Here is a 15,225-nt window from a genome sequence, read left to right on the forward strand (position 1 = left end):
TAACTTTCTGTGGAAGGTCTGTGCTATATTTTTAAAAATGTTTCATTTCATCTCACACTGGGTTAGGCATTGTATTCCCTTAATTTATTGGTGTTAAATGATTTCCCTTCTACACTGAGGTAGAAAATGACTTCAAATCCCCAAGGTGTGTTTTAAAATATTCTTTCCCCTGTGACATTTGAGAGAGAGCTGTGTCATGCATCCTCCATTAAGTTTGACGGTTTTTCAAGCAAAGTATCAACCATAACTGTTGCTACAGGAATGGAGCCTGGATGTGAATTGCTCATTATTGTTCTGAGGGAAGCTTTGGCTAGGTTGGAACATACAATGACGACTCTCTCAGGATAGTCAACTAAATTCATCATTGCCAATGTTCATTGTTTGTCAGAAGGTGAAGTACTACTCACACGTGCCCAAGCGAAATCTCATAAAAGTAGAATAAGTTTAATAGCCCAAATATAATGTCGAATTTTCATTATTGTTTCAGGAAAGGAGTTTGCTACAGAATAAACTCTTCAGCAGAGCATATCCGAAGAACCAAATAACAACATAAAATAATGGTCTCAATATAATGGAAGCTCGGAAGAGAGTTTCAAGTCTTTTCACCACATTGATTCACCTTATGTTCAGTTTTTAAATTGATGGCCAGATCCATGGTTGGTCATTGGTAAGCGGCATCCTAGAATAGGGATGTTGAACCTCAGGCCATTGGGCCAAATCTGGCCCAGTCACCACTGGAATGTGGCCCCCTGAGAGATTCTCTGAAATTGAATTCAGCTCTTGCGATGAAAGAAACTTAACAGCTCTGCCCTACAGGCTCACCTGACATGCAGGATCTTTTCCTTTTATCTCTAGCATATCCCCTGAGTCCATGGAGTGCTTATTGGTTCATCTTAGTTAGGGATAGGGATAGACGGACTCCCCTGTGCCCAGCTTCATGAGGGGCTCACTGAGCTGTCAGTACTTGCCCCTGCTTGTGGCACTTGTGCAAGCTTCTTGATGACCTGGTGAGCTACTGACAAAGCTGAGGGGCCCAGTATCCTCTTAGTGAGCAGGGCCCAGGAGGCCAGCTACAGGGTCATTGGTTGGATGCCACCCCTGGGCAGACTCTCACAAAATACCTACCTAGGGTATACCTAGTTAGGGGCAGGGATGTCCATTGCCAGGAAGTCTGGCCCTTCTGTGGGATCACTGGAGTTCTGTGGCACACTTGACTGACTCAGATTTGCACACTTATGGCCGCAAACAAATTTCAGTGACAATTTGTGCAAATTCCAGCAGCAATTTGCACACATTACAGCTAAAATTGGCATAATTTTCACACATTATGGCTGTAATGTGTGCAAATTAAAAAGAAACCACCGAAAATCTGCTAGCTGTCCCGACCTGCTGCAGGCTGAGTCAGGTCAGCTGGTGGTAAATGAACCACAGTACAGGGGGCTGAGCCAATGAAAGTTCATTGAGCTCTAACCCCCTCCAACCAGATTCCTCTGACATCCCTAGTTAGGGATAGAGAGACCAGTCTATTTCTGGTCTGTGTCAATTTTACATATGTTCAATTGTGTGTTTAGTTATAATTCTGTACTTCTATGGATCTCAAGTTACGTCTTACTCAGCAAAAAAAAATGTTTCATGTCTATTGGACTCCAAAACACCTTTTCAATAAAGTTTTTGGCTAACTTGCACAATTGCTGGAGATGCAATGCATTTAATGCTTCTTTAATTCATATGTTTTGGTAATTGCCTGTAGTTGCCCCTTTTGGGAGGCAGTTATAATAAGGATGAACTTTGTACTGAAACAATCTATAATATGGAACAACGTGCAGGTCCTCCTAAACTACCTACTGGCTTCTTGGAAGTTAACACATGGCCAGTGCAGATGGATCTTCAGAGCCCTCAGACAGCCAAAAGACTTATACTATCACATTGGAAGGACAAAACCACACCTCCTATAATGCAATGGATCGAGGACCTAATAATATTATCAACTTTTGAACGGGTGTTATATTGATGCAACTTGCAAGTGGATAAATAAACAGATATATGGTGTGCTTTTCTTGAAACCTTTGTATAACTCCCCCCCACACACTTTTTTTTAATGAACAGTACATATGATGGGAAATTATGATAATCTTATATACATAATGTATGGAGTGGTGTTTTTTTTCTGTTATCATGATGTATTTTCTGTTCAGATTTGTTGATATTCACAATATTTTTTAAACATCATCATCATCATCATCATCATCATCATCATCATCATCATTCTGTCCTGTTTCTGGGTGGGGGAAAGAATGAAAATTTGCATTTAAATTGTATGCATTTTCCTTTGAATTTCAGAGGGCAAACAATTTAAAGGCAAATTTTACACAGTGTCATTTAGCCCTAAACTACATACTTTTGTAGGCACTCCCTCCATAAAATATGCATTTTGTGTATGACTTCCCCCCCCAAAAAAAAGATATGCACAATCCAAAAGGTGTCTGCATTCCAAACTCTTGTATTAACCTGAGAATTGTGAATCAGGTTGCATTACCTAAAAAAATAAGAGAGAGGAATAAAAGAAAAGGAAAGAAATCCTTAAACCATCCCTTATTGTTTCTCTGGTGAAACAGAGGCAAAGGACATCTTAACGGCTTTGATCAGCAACAGCTCCGTCTTTACTGTGCAATCTAGCCTTTGGCATTCATCAGAAGCTAAATCGAAAGTACATGGTAAGTTGTGCTCAAGGGTCCATCCAGGTCTGCCAAAATCTCTTCTGCTTTGTTTGGGTCAACCCTTAAAGGTCTCTTTGTTCGATGAGCCAAGATTTAGGAAATGGGTAGAGCCAATATGTCAGGCACATCACTCCTTGTTCAATTCCAAATTGGGGAGGGGCCAAAGCTCAGAGGTAAAGCACATGGTTTATGGGCATAAGGTCCAAGGTTCAGTCCCTGGCATCTTCAATTAGAAGATCATAGGAAGAAGGACTCAGAAAGAGCACTGGCTGAGGCCCTTGCTAAATGCACACGTTGGATATGATCCAGGCAAACTTAAATCAATGGAACTTAAAAGTGCTTAAGCATTTGAATCTAAATCTCTAAATGAAATGAATGCGATTTAAAGGGAATGCCTGCACCAGGGAGGGGAGGGAGAGGATCTTGAGATATGCTGATTGTGAGATCCTCCCCCTCAGTCCACATGGGCTGTGTGACATCCTGGGGATGGTGAAATTGCTCCCCACCCTACACCCATGGGCATGGAGCAACCCCGCATGGCTCCGTGCCCATTTTGGACCCTGGAAGCACACAGCACACCAGCCACGGTCCTCGGGGTGGTCCCTGGACCACGGGGAAAATTGGAATAACTAGGCAACCAGTTATACCAGGAAAATGGAGGGGTCATCTCTGCCTGACCCCGGGATCACCTGTGCGTCATTTGGATGCACAGGGACAATTCAGGGACAATCCCCAAAAAGGTATGGTGTGGACAGAAGACCAGAATTTGAGCTCCCCAAGGGGAAAGGAAGGAATGAGATAACTCACCTCTCTTTGGGGAAAGGGACACAGCTCAGCGTGTGTAATTTGCTCAGGTATATCATGGACTTTTGTCTACTGTCACAAATATGAAAGGTGAATGTGGACCTTACCTTTTCAATCCTGCTCATGGAGGTGAGGCTGAGTGTTGATCCTTGTGTCGACGATATATGTAGACTTGTGCACTCAGCAAGGCAAACATACTGCTTCGTATGCCTCCCACCCCAGCAAATTAAATGAGCCAGAGAAAAGCGAGGAGACTGGGAATATAAAACAGATTCCGTTTGCTGAGATGGTGAAGTTGGTGCCAAATGAACCAGGGCTGAAATTCTCAGCAAGGGAAAATGAAGCACTGAGTGGAAGGGATAACAGAAGTGATGATCAAAAATTAAGTTGCGTGAGGGTAGAGTTTCAGACATTTCTGAAAAGTGAAAATACTAAAGAAAAAGAAGTGGAATGCTGTCATTAGCAAAGCACAACGTCGGAAAAATGTACACGTAGTAGCACCAGTTAAGCACATAAATGTTTATGACTTGAGGGGATGCAGCAGGTAGAGGAGTTCCTTGTGAACAAAACTCTAAGTCAGTTGTTGGCCTTCAATTCCCATCATCCCTAGCTGGCATAGCCAGTAGTGAGGAACATGGGAGTTGTAGGCCAAAACATCTGGAGGGCAGAAAGTTGCCCACCCGTGTTTTAATTGTTGTAAACCGCCCAGAGAGCTTCGGCTGTGGGGCGGTATATAAATGTAATAAAATAAATAAATAAAATAAATAAATAAGGCAGGGGTAGACCATCTAGTGCTCTTTGGATGTTTTGGACTGCAACTCTCATAATCTCTTACCATTGACCATGGTGGCTGGGGCTTATGGGATTTGTTGTCCAAAGATTTAGATGTTGCTACCTCTGCTCTAAGGACTCTTTTCCTATTTCTGTCCAAAATGGTAATCACCCAGTGTAAAATATGCTACCTTTATCTGTTGGCATATAGATGCATCTATGACTTATTGGGTGGGTTGCGAGGTTACAAGCCAGAGATCTGCATTGGAAGATGAGGCAACCACAGCTTCCCCTGCCCCTTCCTTTCCAGATCCTGCTGCATGGCAGTCATAGTCCCTTCTTGTAAAAGTAGACTGTGTGTGTGCAGTGGGTGGGTGAAACAAGTGCAGAAAAACCCAGGAAGGAAGAGGTGAGATAAACTATGGGTTTTTTGTTTCCTCTCCTGATGCATCAGGAGATTTAAAGTTGCAGAGCAGATCTTTGAGTTGCAGTGCAGCAACTATACTTATCATTCAAAGAGGCTGCAGTTGAATCTGTCCACTTAATTACTGCCTTTTCTTTCTGCAAACAAGGTCAAAAAGTAAATAAAAGGATCATTTTAGAATCATACAATTTGTACGTCGAATATAGTTAAGTTCACTGGTGTTCATTTAAATGCTGTCTCAGTTGAATCAAAGTATTCAGCATATGTAGAACAAGAAAAGTATTGACTACAAATACAATTAAGGGCTATTAGAAAACAAATTCAGTTGCATTGATTACAAATGGGAATTTGTGTATGGCCACTACAGGCATGAGTGTGTTGATTGAAATATAGAATTCACCATTGTTTCAAGAAAAAATGTTGTTTTTTCAATGGGTACAGTTATTCTCTTGTCTGGGAATCTAATTGAATGGCATTCTTTTGTTTGTGAACATTTGTGGAATTCCATTCACCCGTTGGAGGCTAAAATGGAAGAACTAGGAAGACTGTAGAAGATAAAGGCTTAAGTGAGCAGTATCAATATTATATAATTTTGATAGGGGGGGGGGAAGGCACAAACCCAAAGAGCTTAAATATGCTGGATTTCTATAGGAAAGTTAAAACCATGCTAAAGCCACTTCTAATGACATCAAAGTGATGAGAAGGCACTTAACTTTGGCCGGTTAGTGTCCTTAGCTTTCCAAAGAGTTAAGGACTGATGGATCAGCAAAAGTAAGCTTCCCCAAATGGATACCAAGAGTTATGCTCCAAATATAATTTCTCCTTATGCTGTGTTTATATACATAACATCAAGGCTAATGAGCTGTACCACATTTAATTAAACTTTCTGCACTTGTGTGTCAACTGTTTTTTAAGTAGTGTTGTTTTGGTTCAGGAAACGTCAACAATATACTCCCATCCTCTAGCTGCAGGCATAGTAGCTGCCTACCATTGCTTTCTACAAAAGCTCTTCTCCAATCACCATCAGCATTTCTTAGCTATCATTAGTCTTAAGGGGCAGGAGCATAGCTCAAGGGCAAAGTTCATGCTTTGCGTGAAGGAAGTGAAAGCAGTGGCATAATGTACTCGTACAGCACTCTGTAAAACAATCGTGTGTGTATGTATGTGTGTGTGTAATTGTCTAATGCGTCAGTCCCACTTTAGAAACAAAACCAGGTAAGATGAAATTAGACCCCAAGGTTTTGTGTGAAATTTGTAGGAGAAGCTTTCCTAATCCAAATTGGCATTAGAATTCACTAAGAAATATTGCTATCCTCTTAAAAACTGGAGAGCCAGTGTGGTGTAGTGGTTAGAGTATTGGACTGGTTCTAGTCCCCACTCAGACTTGAAGCTCACTGGGTGACTTTGGCCAGTCACTGACTCTCAGCCTGATCTACCATACAGGGATGTGGAGATAAAATAGAGAGGAAGAAGATCACATAAGCTGCCTTCGGTTCCTTGCAAGATGGGGGGGGGAAACATTGGATAAAAATATAATATTTTTTTTTAAAAAAATAGAGGTTCTAACTTAACCTGCATCTTTTTCTGTACCAAGTGCTTATTGAAGGAATAAACACCCATGCTTTTTTATAGTGGTGCTGTGGGAACATCTATATTGTTGTTGAGTGTTTTCTTTTACTCTGTGTATTTATTGTATTTGTCCTTACTTGAAAATCAATAAAAATAGTATTAAAAAAATACTTTTGGTTTCTCTTGACATTCCTGAGAAGTTGCACTTCAGGAGAAATCCACAAAATCACTTCCAATTTTAGGTGATGCTATTCAGACCCACAACAAAACATTGCGGTGTGAACCCTCTCAGGAGTTCATCTACCCCATTCCACACCATTTCATTCCACCTATTTCCCCCCTCCCCACACTACAGTCAGTCAGCATTCCATGATGAACACTTTCATTCCTCATTGGGCTATTCATGGTTCCCCCTCCCTGGAATGTCCCCCTCCCTGAACATTTTTGGTATTTCTACAAATCTTTCAGATTCCCCCAAGCCTACAGATTCCTCCGTCTTGTGCATGGGTGGTGCAGCTGGGCTATGTAAGCAGTGGAAACTCACGCCCTGAGCTTTGGAAAAAGAGGGAATTATACTGTTGGCAATTCTGCCATGTAGATCATTGCTCAGATGTATGAGATTGTAGGCCTAAGCCTTCTTTCCTCTCCTGTTCTCTATTTCAATCCTGAATTTTGAGAAGCTGCTGAATATAAAAAAGAAGATTATGTGAACAGTGTGTTTGGCTTTCTGGGGAAAAAAGACACTTGGAGAGAGAAGATTGGCTAAAATTCAGGAGAAATGTTAACATAGGAAGTGCTACAATATTAAGCTGAACAGATATTTAAAGATTAGTAGACTAAAAAAGACTGGGAGAGTATTAAAAATCATCCTACGCTTGCCAAAAGAAGAAGAAGAAGAAGAAGAAGAAGAAGGAGGAGGAGGAGGAGGAGGAGGAGGAGGAGGAGGAGGAGGAAAGAGAGAGAGAGAAATGTCAAAACTCCCATACTTCTTAGATCGATTTTTATTTTGCTTGATGAATAGCAACACTGCCCTACTTTGTGTTTTTGACTACTCTAACACAGGAGGTGGTCAACATGCAGCCCATAAGTCTCATGCAGCCCTGCTGTGGCTCCCACTGCCCCACAAAATGAAAAGGGGAAAAAAAAGACATCCGGACAAGTTATTTGGGAACCTTTAACAACAACAAAACCTTTACCGCTTGATAGCTCCTACACAGCACCAAAAATGCCAAAATTTGCTTGGAAAGAAGCTATGTTTGACCCTTTTCGTGCTCTGTAGCAACACTGGATAACAGTTTTAAATTGTATTTGTTTGTATATTTATTTATTTTTACTGCCACAGGGGGTGACATGGTATGCATGGGGGGGGGGCGGGGGGCAAAACCAACCCATGGACCTCCCAAAGTTGTCCTCCTCTCTCTCTCTCTCTCTCTCTCTCTCTCTCTCTCTCTCTCTTTCTCTCTCTCTCTCTCTATATATATATGTCTGTCTGTCTGTCTGTCTGTCTTGAACTGTTGCAAAATAGTGGATTAGGAACTGGAGGCCCCAAAGTGATATTTGAACAGTCCACTTCTCTCAGTTGCCAACCCAGGTGGAAATAAAGCCCATGTGCAAGTGGCAAGACTGGCAATGGTTTTCGCTAACGCAAGAGGATGCAGCCTGGTGCCCTCCAGATATTTGGATTACAATTAGGAATAGGCAAATTTGTCAACTTGGGATTCATTTTTTCTTATTGTACTTACTGTATATTGTTGAATATTACTTTCTGTAATATATTGTAAACCACCCGGAGAGCTTTGGCTATAGGGTGGTATATACATGTAATAAATAAATAAATAAATAAATAAATAAATAAATATGCATTTCTGTGTGCACTTTCCCCCATAATATACACATCTTTGTACTTCAGAGAACTCCATTGCAGAATTTGAGGAATCCAAATTTCAAAGAACAACTGAGATTTGGTTCATATATTGGTTTGAAAGTTTTAAATTTGGTAAATTTGCATCAAAAAAGCAAACCAGGTGACTTTCTACCCATCCCTGCAACTCCCATAAGCCCTGACTGTGAGCCGTAGTGATAGAAGCTGTAGTTCAAAACTTCTGGAAGCCACCAAGTTGGCTATCCTGGGTCTCACTGTTCTCTTTGGGGGAGGTTTGATCCCCCCCTTCTTAAAGTAGAACATGTCCTTAAGCAAGATTGCAAAATCCTAGAATGAAAGGGCTAGATGGATGAGCTCATCTAGGTCTGATTTCCAAGGTCTGGGAAATGTGCAATTTTTGAAGCTTCCATTGTTGCGTACAACAGAGGCTACAGAAACTGCACATTTCCCCCATTTACGTAATTTCCCGAGCCTCCGTTGTCGCACACAATGGAGTCTCTGGACAAGAGCGGATGGATGCCCAACTGGGTTGTGGGGACAGACCCAGGGGCCCCATCTCCTGGACCCCATCTGGCTCCTGCAATATCCCTAGACAGGACCCCAAAGTCATGTCCATTGGGAAAAATAGCCGTAAGTACATTTACACAATTGTTAAACAGATATTATAACACAGGGATCTGATTTTGAGCACCAATGAAGACAGCAGAAATGGTCACATACACCCCACAAGGTGTTCCTGTTTTCCTTGATGAATAAAACACCTTTGAGTATTTATGGGATTCCCTTTTGCATTCAAGGAGTATGCTCCTACTCACAGATGCATGATAAAGTTTTCATACATCTCCGATTTACAATCTCACTAAAACCAAAACTGTCTGACTGTCGCTTATAACTGGATAATGTCAAAAAACAAATATCCTATTATCTGGACTGTGGATCTGTCTCAGTCTTAGTGAAGAGCCATGTCCTTTCCTGGAACAGTTTGAGAATTATCATGGCAAAAGCCAAGTTTTTATTTTATTTTATGTGAACAAAGAAATAAGATTCTTTTTCCCTAGTAGGAAAAAGAAGCGGCAAATGCCTTTCTTATCACTCACAAGCGTTAAGAAGCATTAACAAGCCATCTCCTGTTAAGTCAGCCAAATCCAAAGAATTGATTAGATGATTAATGAGCAGGCAAAGACCTGGAGAGAAATTTCAGGCACCAGAGGTTGGATTCTGTGGATCTATTCTGTGCTGACTCATGCATTTGCATTGAGGTGGTAAATCAGACTCTGGGCAATACAGTTTTTCGCTGCAGGTGGGGCCCTCACAGGATTTAATGTTCCTTCATACAAAATTATTTGTTCCAGCTTAAAAAAAAAAAAAAGCATTAGCATGTCAATGACATGGATTGCTTGGATCTTCTTCCAGCTCTCTCCCCACCCCCCACCCCTGACATTTTTCTATGTGAAAGGAACATTTTGTATAGATGAGTATTACATTTATGGGAGCCTCAACCCTTTCAATCTGAAATGGTACAGCTCATATAGGCCTCAAAATACCAAGTGACATTGAAAGCTTATTTTTATTTATATATAGTAGAGGTATTGAACCTCAGGCCCGTGAGCCAAGTGTGGCCTTCATGGGGTACCAACCCGGCCCTCCGTGGCTCCCCTGATTGCTGACCATTTGGTGATTTGCCAGGTTTTGCATGGATATTTCTCATTCAACAGACCTTGCCTAAGGCTGAGTTTATTTATTTATTTATTACATTTTTATACCACCCAATAGCCGAAGCTCTCTGGGCGGTTCACAAAAATTAAAACCATAAAAAGCATAATAAAACAACCAACAGTCTAAAAAACACAAATACAAAATACAATATAAAAAGCACAACCAGGATAAAACCACACAGCAGAAAATGATACAGGTTAGAATATGGAATTAAAACAGCAAAATTTAAATTTAAGTTAAATTAGGTGTTAAAATACTGTGAAAATAAAAGGTCTTCAGCTGGCGACGGAAGGAGTACAATGTAGGCGCCAGGCGAACCTCTCTGGGGAGCTCGTTCCACAACCGGGGTACCACAGCAGAGAAAGCCCTCCTCCTGGTAGCTACCTGCCTCACTTCCTTTGGCAGGGCTCATGGAGAAGGACCCCTGTGAATGATCATAAGGTCCGGGCAGGTACATATGGGAGGAGGCGTTCCTTCAAATAACCTGGCCCCAAGCCGTTTACTGGCAGTGAGATCTTTAAGGTAGAATAGGCTAGCATTTATGCCCCTTCGACCCCACCCACCACTGGAGTACGGTCCTCCCATAGATCTTCTCAGAAACTGAATTCAGCCCTTGGGTTATTATTATTATTATTATTATTATTATTATTATTATTATTTATTTATTTATTTATTTATTTATTTATATAGCACCATCAATGTACATGGTGCTGTACAGAGTAAAACAATAAAATAGCAAGACCCTGCCGCATAGGCTTACATTCTAATAAAATCATAATAAAACAATAAGGAGGGGAAGAGAATGCACCAAACAGGCACAGGGTAGAGTAAAACTAACAGTATAAAAGTCAGAACAAAATTAAGTTTTAAAAGTTTAAAAGTTGATAGAGGTTAAACAAGCTAAGCTACCTTGGTGCTTAGCTTGTATTTCACCGATAATGTCTCACTGCTTTCTGCCAGGGTATACTTTCAGTAGCTTCCACAATTTGTATGTCTCATCTGATTTCTTGCAAAAAATAGAACTCCTCTTCCACTTTTCTAAGTGCAAAGGTTAGTCTTTCATAAACATCCTTCATGGTTGGAGTTGCCTCCTAAATTTGGCCTGAAGTTATGGTTCTTCCCATAAAATGTCTGTGGAATTTTGATGGAAGTCAAATGAACATTTGGTGTGGAGACTTCCAGATTAGGGATGCTTGAGGAATATGAACTTGACCTGACCTGCACCATGTGGACTTGTGTGTGGGATGCAAAGTGGAACTTAGCTATCCACTGGCTTTCACATCTCCCAGATGTTCTGACTTAACCCTTAGCTCAAAATGAAAAGTATCAAAATACTTCTAGAAGTGTGTATTTTGAGAGAAAAATATGTTTAGAAATGTGAGGATGTGTTTTTTTTTAAATGCAGACTATTGTGAAAAAAATTGGATGTATTTATGAGTGAATACATGTGAAAATGACATGGACCAGAAGTAGATTTGTATTTTCCATATATTAAAGGGATATGGGAGAATCCCTTTAGTTAAGATGAGTCACATAAAAAGAAAAGATTCCACTATTATAAGCCTTGAAATTCTATTCTTAATAAAAATGATACCTGTAGAGCTAACATTGTGAAACCTGCCATCCATAATCTACATGATGAGTTCTACAACAGTACAAAATGCCAAACCAATGTAATTCAAATTGCCACAGATACAAGTTAAAAGTGCTGAAAATTGACACATTTGGACTTTTTAAATTCTAACTGCACCTCGGCATAATCTTCTTTTCTTTACTTTCTTTTTTTCTTTTTCTACTTTTCTACTGATGTATTTTATTTAGGCTTGTTGAGGTTGTGTGCCATTCATTCAATTTGTCAGTGGCATTCTAAGCAGCAGTTTAAAAAATCATCAAGAGTTTTCTGCCCCATGGCAGCAACTGCTGGCAAAGTTAGGTTGGGGCATGCTCAATTTCATTTTGAGGATAGAATGCCACCAGTACACTCTGGTGTTTTGAATTCCACTAGTCCTGCCAGCATTCTGACGGTGGATGAGATGTAGCAGATAGGGGTGTGTGGAGCAGGTCTGTTCCACCCCAAAATTTGGAGCAGAGCTCTAATGAGGCATTTCTCCACTCAGATGTTTAGAGCAGATTACCTGTAGAGCTCTGTTCCATTTTCGGATAACCACTCTATTATAGCCTATGGGAATTAACCAAAATGCTTACAGCTCTGTCATTTTTAAAGGTAAAAAGATGAAAAGTGGCACTGTGATAGCGCAGCTGTACATCTTCACTTTTAAAAAATAGAGATCAGCTTTTGATTCAGCAAAGTAAAGGATAAAAGCTCCCTCCATAAATGTGCAGGGGTGAATTAATGCAGAATCAGAGTGGTGTGTGTGTGTGTGTTTAGGGGGAGAATGGTTTGTGGTGATATATATATATATATATATATATATATATATATATATATATATATCAATCAAGGGGTGAACCAACCTGCTTCAAACTTGTCATACCTAAACCCCTATGTAAGAGCTGTAGCAGTAGTAGTAGTCCAACACTTTTGGAGGGCACCAGGTTGGGGAAGGGCTGCTTTAAATAAAGAAAAAAGAGAAGTATTTGGCCTTAAGTTGTTCCTCATCAGTTTTCCACAACCCCACAGTCACCTCTGCATATCATATTTTCCTTCCTGTCCTCATGGTTTATCTACTTTGGGAGAATGACAATTTCATTTGCACTTTCTGCCTCCTTACGGAGGATGTGGTGTTAACTCCCAATTCGCCTGCTTTTTGGTGCTTGGTTGAAAACTGTAGTGCCTTAATGTTGTTTTGTAAACCATAGGGTTTTTTGTTTAATGAATAGATGATTTATTTAATAAATTTATTTATTTATTCATGCTGGCTGTGGAATTCTGGAAGTTGAAAGATCTTTTGCTGTCTAAACATGCATAGGATTGAGCCTTTACAGAATTTTTACCCTGTTCTTCAGTCAAACAAATCTCCTGGATTGGCTTACAAAGATTAATAATGAAACAGTCCCTGGGTTACTAACCAGCATGATGACACAAAAAGAAAAGGGATTTGGAGGGAGGAGGAAGAAAGCAAAACTCAGGCACCAATTCTTAGTTTCAAAGTTTTTATAGGTATTCTTTCTGGCATGGAAGGGCAAAACAAGTTTCCTATAGTTTTTCCCTCTCTGGCCAATATATGGGGCCATGATGGTCTCCCCCTGGCCATGATATCCATCCTGGGAGGCAGTGGGGTGCAGCCCCCAAATGGGCCGTGGTTCTCTGGTTGATGGAAAAGGGCAGGGAACTGTCAGTTGAAGCTGTGACTTCAGGCAGAGAGGAGTGAAGTGAACACCCTGCAGCTGGCTGATGTATGGGGCCAGGTGGGTCTCCCCATAGACATACACACATGTACATCCATATCTGCCTCAGTATCAGGAGAATTGTGTTTAATGAAATTAACCTGCCATTGCTCACCCTGTCGGGTTATTACATTGACAGCAAGGCAAGAATTGAAATAGATTAACTCTGAGGTTTCTCAACAAGTTAGTAAGTATATATTCTATTTACTCCTGAAAAATTTGCTGGAATAACCTGAGGACTAGTCATGCAAAGCCACAGAGCTAGAAACTGTGAAGGAACCCAAAGCATGAAATCGAATTGCTATTCAATTGTACATTTTCCCCTAAAAAAGGGACATTATAAACCCAATACTATTCCAGAGAAATGGCAAATATATTTATTGGAAGGTTTATCTCCCCCCACTTGACCTTTGTGTTGACTTGCCATGCTGTACAATTTCAGTCTGCCGAGACTGCAATTCATACACTTTCGTGGGAGTATGCCCCATTGAATTTAATGGGCTTGCTTCTGAATACACATGCTGAAGTTTGCACTAAAAGGCTGCAGTGCCATACACATTTACCTAAGAGGTGAACCCCATTGAACACAGTGAGACTGGTGTCTGAGTAAACACGTACAGGATCACACAACATGAGAAACAAATTCTACAGCCAGTAAAAAGAAATAAAGGGATTGATTTGAAATAGAATTGAATTCCAAGAAGCACTTTCTTGCTAGCAAGACTGCTTTTGTGGCTGTTTATAAGTGCTTCCTGTGGCGTTACCTCACAATTGATTATTATTATTATTTATTATTATTATTATTTATTTATATAGCACCATTAATGTACATGGTGCTGTATATGTCTGGATTAGTATGTCTGGTAAGTAGGGAATGTTAGAACTGAATGGTTGTGGTTTATAATGTAATAGGTGGGATTGAAGGAGTATATAAGGAGAGTGTTGGGAGTTTGTGGGGGAGTGAGTTTGAGTGAGGAGAGTTGTTTAGTTGTAGAGTAAGAAGAGTTTGGATTCTAGGGATTTAGGATTAGTGTGAAGAGAGTGAGGTGTTTGGTGTGTGGCGAGTTTAGATCAGGCTGGATTGAAAGTACTATATTTTGATTTAAAGTTTTTAAATAACAATAAACTTTTTATTATTCTGTTAGCTACCAAATACCATGTGTCAGCTTAGCATTATTTACCTGCCTTACAGCTATTAAACACCTACACCAGATTATACCCACAGTATATTTAGAGCAGATCCTGTATAAAACCTGTTTCCCTTATAGCTAGGGGAAAGATCTTAATTAACCCTCCCTCAGGTTTTAAAGTGGTGGTGTTCGGCCTGAGGACTGTTTATGCGACGGGCCTAGTGTAAAAGTTTGTTACATCTCACTTCCCCACTAACTTCATTTACCAAATATTAATCTTGCTCCTCAAGGAAGTCATTGTGGTGGGGCTTTCCTGTTTTATCTTCACAGGTAACCCTGCAGGTAAGGCAGAACGATGGTAGGGATGTACAAACTTTGTTAACTCTGCTCCATCTGTGTTTCACAGATTGTAAGACATCTTTCATTCCATCATCCATTCGTTGATGGATTTGACTTTTTTTATAAGAGAATTTTGTTCTGCCTATGCTATTTGCATGTGTGCAAATTGGCATCCACCAATGTGCGTTAGCACTAATATCTGTATGTTGATGCAAATTTGTGTACATCTCCCTAAAAGTGAAAAAGAAAAAGAAAAATACACATAGGCTTTAATGTATGGGGGAGAATGCACAGTTTTTGGTTTGTGGGTCCGCACCCCTTGGTAGTTTGGAAAGACTAAATCTGCATATAAACCCGGAAAGTTGTTGTTGTTTTTAAATCAGTTCACGTTTGCATGACTCAGGCCACAGCTAGACCTAAGGTTTATCCTGGGATCATCCAGGGTTCACCCCTGCCTGAGCACTGGATCCCCTGTGTGTCACCTAGATGAACAGGTTTGACCCCTGGACGATCCAGGGATAAACT

This window comes from Elgaria multicarinata, chromosome 6 (genome assembly GCF_023053635.1).
Source record: "Elgaria multicarinata webbii isolate HBS135686 ecotype San Diego chromosome 6, rElgMul1.1.pri, whole genome shotgun sequence".
Classification (NCBI taxonomy): Eukaryota; Metazoa; Chordata; class Lepidosauria; order Squamata; family Anguidae; genus Elgaria; species Elgaria multicarinata.